We start from the raw sequence: 5,247 nt of genomic DNA, 5'->3' as shown, positions 1-5,247 counted from the left end.
TGCGGGGGGGGCCCGGGCACGCTTGCGCACAGAGCCGGGCTGGGCTGCGGGGCGGAGGGAGGGAAGAGGCGGGGGGAAGCGGGGGGGGGCCGCCGGCAGAGGCCGGTGCGGGTGCGGGGATGCTGCCCGCGGTCCCCTCCCCGTGCGCGCCTGGAGGCGCCGAGCGGCTCCCCACGAGCTTTGAGGGTGGCCTGAAAAGGGGAGGGTGTGCTCACCCCCCCCCCCCCCATCACCCCCAGCAGCCCAAAAATTAAGCAGGCGGGGCTGCCCGCCCTCGGGATTTACGCCGGTGCCCAAACGCGTTTGGCACAGGAAGCGAAGGGGCTCTGGGATGCTCAGAACTATCAAACGCTGTGGCTTTGCCGGTGGCTCAGCCTGGCTCACCCACCGCACCCCAAATCACACGTGTAAGGGCCGCCGGTGAAGCAGCAGCGTTCGTTTTCCTGCAGAGAAACTCGTTCCCCTGTGGGAAGGCCCCGCAATAAGCAGCAAACTGCGGCCCTGCCGGGCACCGAGCGCCCGCTGGGATCCGTCCCGTCCATCCGTGCCTTGTCGGGTCCCCAGCAGCACGCCAAGCTCAGCAGCTGGCCCCTCGGGGCTTTTACTCCTAAGGCTCCAAAGCCATCCTCCTGCACTGGCTGTTTTTGCCAGGCCTGCAATCCCTGAGACAATCAGCAATATTAATGCTGATTTCCAAATGGATAATAACCTGGACTGTTGGCTCTGGAGCACAGGCTGCCAGCAGGCAGGGTGCAACCCAGCAAAGTTTATTCCTCTTTATCACAAGATCCAGAAAGAGGCCAAAGCTTTGAGGCAAGGTCTCCATCTGAAGACCAATGTGTCTAGGGCCAACCACACCCACTGATAAAAGCTCACCTGCTGAGCTGATGGCACTAATGTTGCCAGGGCTAACTGAGCAACAGCATCAATATTTGAAGAGCAGCCTTAGCTCGTTCTCTGCTGTCTCAGAAAACAGCCAACACTGATGGGAAAAAAAAATATACAATTTTGGAAAATGGAAGAGCAGGGGAATAAATTAAGTGACCATGAAGATGTGACCACCAAATGCTGCAGCCACCACGGCTGCCTTGATTCCCTGCTGATTATCACCAGCAGTGCTTGCTTCCACTGAGCCCAGCAGCACCCAGGTAACTTCTGGTAGGACATGTGCATTATGCCCTAAGCCACTTACTCCCCGCATGCTGTGTGTCTCAGCATATGTGGCAATGGGGTTATCTTCATAGTGAGAATTGATCCAACAAGGTGGATTCACACAGGGAGGCTTTTTCCAATGGTAACAGCCAAGCCATCCGTAATTGTGCCTTAATTATCATCGGCTTGCAACTGATCCGGGGGTAATTATTGGGGCCGCAGCCCAGCAGGGGAGCTGGGACTTGCTTGAAGAATATTTAGATCCATCAGTCTCTTGGGTTCCCCTGCTAGGTTTATTGCATCTGAAAACAATAAACAGCGTTCAATAAAACTCCAGCAATAATAATGCATCCCAAATGTCTATTTTTACCATGCCCCCAAGACAGAATATTAAAAGAGGATCACGGCTGCAAAGCTTCGCTTCCCAGGATAGTCTTGAGCCTGCTGGTCCCCAGCTCCATCCCCCTGATGCTGGTGGCTGTGGGTCCATCTCGGCGTGCTGGCCTCTGTCTGCAGGCACTGCCTTGTCCAGGGAGGAGAAACAACAACAGCCTCTGATTTTGGCACTGGCAACGTGGTTCCATTCAGCCGCTGTGCTCTCATGCTGAGATCTTGACCTGCATGAGGCTTCTCTGAGGCTGGGAGAAAAGCTGTGCTGATGCAGAACTCCAGGTTTTCTCCATCGCTTCGCAGCCCTCACCGGTTCTTGGCGAGCCCGCCTGTGCCGAGGGCATGACAGCGGCATGATGTGCCCCCAAGGGAAGCCAGGTCGCTGCAAAATGTTGGAGGAGATGAAAAAGCTGCCTTGTCCCTTGCAGCCAGCACAGATGTTTTGGCCAGACAGTGGCAGAAGGTGAAGGATGCACTGGGGGGGACAGGGGTCACAAGGGCCCTCATATTTCCAGCAGGAATGGGACGTGAGTGGCACAAGCACAGCTGTGCTGGGAAAGCCACAAGTGGACACACAGCTCCATGCAGTGCTGGGGACCGCCAGCACCATCCAACAGGACCTCAGGGGCTCATCTGGAGCTCTCGTCCCATCATCTCATGCCTTTCCTTAGAATATTCTGGTCTGGTAGCACGACATTAGCACAACCAAGGTGTATCTCCTGCAAGGAGGAGGATCTTTCCCCCACCCATGTGCACAGAGCCTCGGGGCAACCGCTGAGCATGCTGCAGGGCAGTGGGGCTGCTCTGCTCGTGCTGCCCGCTTGCACCTCCTGATGGAGAGCCCCTTGGGGACACCCAAAAGCAAGGTCTGGCCAAAGCATCCGCACCCGGACACCACAGGATGCAGGGAGCAGCAGGGTGTTAGCAGCAGCACCCACCCCAAGCAACCCAAGGGAGCAGCGATTGCCTCAAGCAGATGATGCGTTTTAAAGCCAGCTTGTCATAATAAAACATGAACCATCGTTTGGGAGCACCGTGCAATGCTACTCTCCCACTAGAAAATACACGTTTTTGGAAAGGGATTTGCTGGGTTAGCAGAATGCCACAAGTGTTTGCTGGGTAGTTAGTCATTGCTAATGACTGCACCCTGCCCTAATATTTAATTTACAAAGAGCGGAAAGGATAAATTGCCAGTTAGATTAATTCAGCATGATCAGTGCTGAGTGATTTAAAGGAGAAAGGCAAAAAAATATAAAATCCTGGCTGGTGGAGAAGTGAATTTGTAATGTGCTCCACATCACCCAGTTCAAAGCTGTTCAAAGGTCCAGAGGAAATCACATCATTAAAAGGGTTTAGAAAATGCCCAGGCTGAGGCTGTGAATAACCAGACTTTTCCTTGCCCTGCAGACGTGTGGGCTGGAGGATGGTAGGGGGACATCTCCGGCACCGCAGCTGCTGCCCACCCGTCCCCACCAACATCTCCCCATCCTACACAGCTGTGCCTTGTGCCCTCAAACCAAAGCTTTGCTGCTCCCTAGGGGGAGAAAACCCCACCTCATCCTTAACACCCCAAAAAGTCCAAGCACGTGTGAGGCTGTGCACGCTGCTGAGGCTGTGCAAGTGCAGGTGTGCCAGCCTGGACCCTGAAATCACAGCTCCGGGCCCAGCACGCCTGTGGGCTTAGAGGAGGCTTGGAGCTAAGGGGTTGGGAACCAGGCAGGAGACACTGCAGTCTATCAGGGGAGACGGGCGCACCAGCAAGCGCGGATCTATTAAAGCAGGAGGGAGATGCCCTCCACCAGGCTCCCGGCATCTGCTCGAGACGCACAAGAATGGGGCGATTCATGCCCAGCACAATCCAGCTCTGTCCCCGTGCCCCCTGCCCCTCGTGGCCCTGCAGCTGGGGGCGGCAGCGGGAGGAACGCGGGCGCCCGTCGCCACTGTCCTGGCTTGGCTGCAGGGCGCAGAGCGAGCTCTGCCCTGAGCTCCTGCCCACCAGAGCACCAGGCACCACTTCTCGCCGCCACCTCTGTCCCCAGCGGGAGCAGGCAGATGGTCTGTGGAAGATGTGCGTCTCCATCGCCTGTTGCAGTCCTCCAAGTCTATTTTCAAGGCAGCTTTTTTTAATACCTGCAGAACGGGAGCCCAGGGATGCTTCCTGGATGACGGACTCTTCCCGTCTGTTGTTTAACCATCTCCGTGCCTGCGCTGGCCTGCAGTGTTCCTTGACCCACAGGTCCTGAGAGCTGCCCCATCTTGGAACAGAAACTGCTCTGGTGTCCGGAACACATGGGGAAAAACCATCCGTTTTCCTCAACAACTTGAAACGCAGGGATGCAAAGAACTAGGGGACAGTCAACCATGACAACCATCTCCAGATGTGCTGCTGTGGCAGCTCTTTGGTTCCTAAATCAACTCTGGTCCAAGCAGAGACATGCTCTGCTTTGCCCAGGCTGCAGGAGATGGGTGGATCTGTGTGTAACACGAAGGAAACCCCACTCAGAGGTCACTCCAGCTTTCTTGCCACATGCCGCATTTTTGCAGAGAAATAAGCAAATCCGACAAGAGTCAGCTGCATTCAGATGCTTTGCTTCTCCCTGCTGCTAAAAGGTACCAGGGAACTGCCTGACCTGAATTTTTATTAATCAGATGAGAACAAAGCCATGGGCATCTCTTGTGATGCTACTTGCAATCAGGCTCTGGACCACCCTATTGCAAGGCAGTGCTGTGTGGCACACAGAGCAGCCCTGGAAACAAATTGCATCTATTTTTCCCCCCAGAGGTAAGGGGTGAGAAAAATAATAACAACATCAAACCCGAGACCTCCGTGGTGTGCTGCAAGGAGTAAATAACCAGGATAGACAGCAACACAATTCCTGTAATTACCTCCCGAGTTACCCACAGACCAGAAACCAGAGCCCTCTCGGGCAGCAAGAACTCGTGAGGCTGTACGAGGTTTGTGTCTGGAAGATGCTGAGGAGCTGGCGGCTGGGCGGGCAGGACAAGCAGCTCGCACCCCACGTTCCTCACCTGCAGGAGCTCCTCCCAGAGCACTTCCCGGGGAGATGCAGCCCCCTGGGAACACCACAGCTTGGACACCAGCCCGATTCTCTGTTCGGCCACGTGGCCGGCCCTGGAGGCTCCTTCCCTGGACCCCGTGGCTGCAGGAGGGATTCACCACCCTGGTGGGAGGAGGAACGGGAGTAGCAGTATTTTTTAACTGAGCATGCTGAGGAATCTGAGTGAACCCTTGAGCAGCCTGTGTCAGGGAGGGGCTGCCCTTTCAAGTGAGCTCATTTAAGCTGCACGTATGATTAATTAGCAGCTTAGAAGTGATGGCTCCAAGGCCAGGGATCAGACAAGTCACTTTTGCCTTCCACGGAGCTCATGGCATCTGGCCGGCAGGGGCGAGGACTCGATTTAGTCATTCACTTGGAGCAGTAAAGCCCTCCCAGCCCCAGGAAAGCTGAAATCCTGTTCCCAGGGGTGAGCCCATGGGAGAGAAGTGAAGCCTTCCAAGGACAGTGGCCTTCCTTGGAACCATCTTTGGTTTTTTCACCAGCCCCACATTTGCTGGCCAGGCTTCTGGGTGGAGAAGATGGATGTGTGCAGACCCTCCTGCCCAAATGCTTCCACTCCCTCCCGCAGCCCCGGAGGAACGCAGACCACTGCTGCGTGTCTGGTAAAAAAAACACACCAACGGGG

The sequence above is a fragment of the Netta rufina genome, assembly GCF_964035555.1.
Source record: "Netta rufina genome assembly, chromosome: 25".
NCBI classification, from domain to species: Eukaryota; Metazoa; Chordata; class Aves; order Anseriformes; family Anatidae; genus Netta; species Netta rufina.
The sequence above is the reverse complement of the archived record's forward strand: the minus strand, read 5'-3'. Positions refer to the sequence as shown.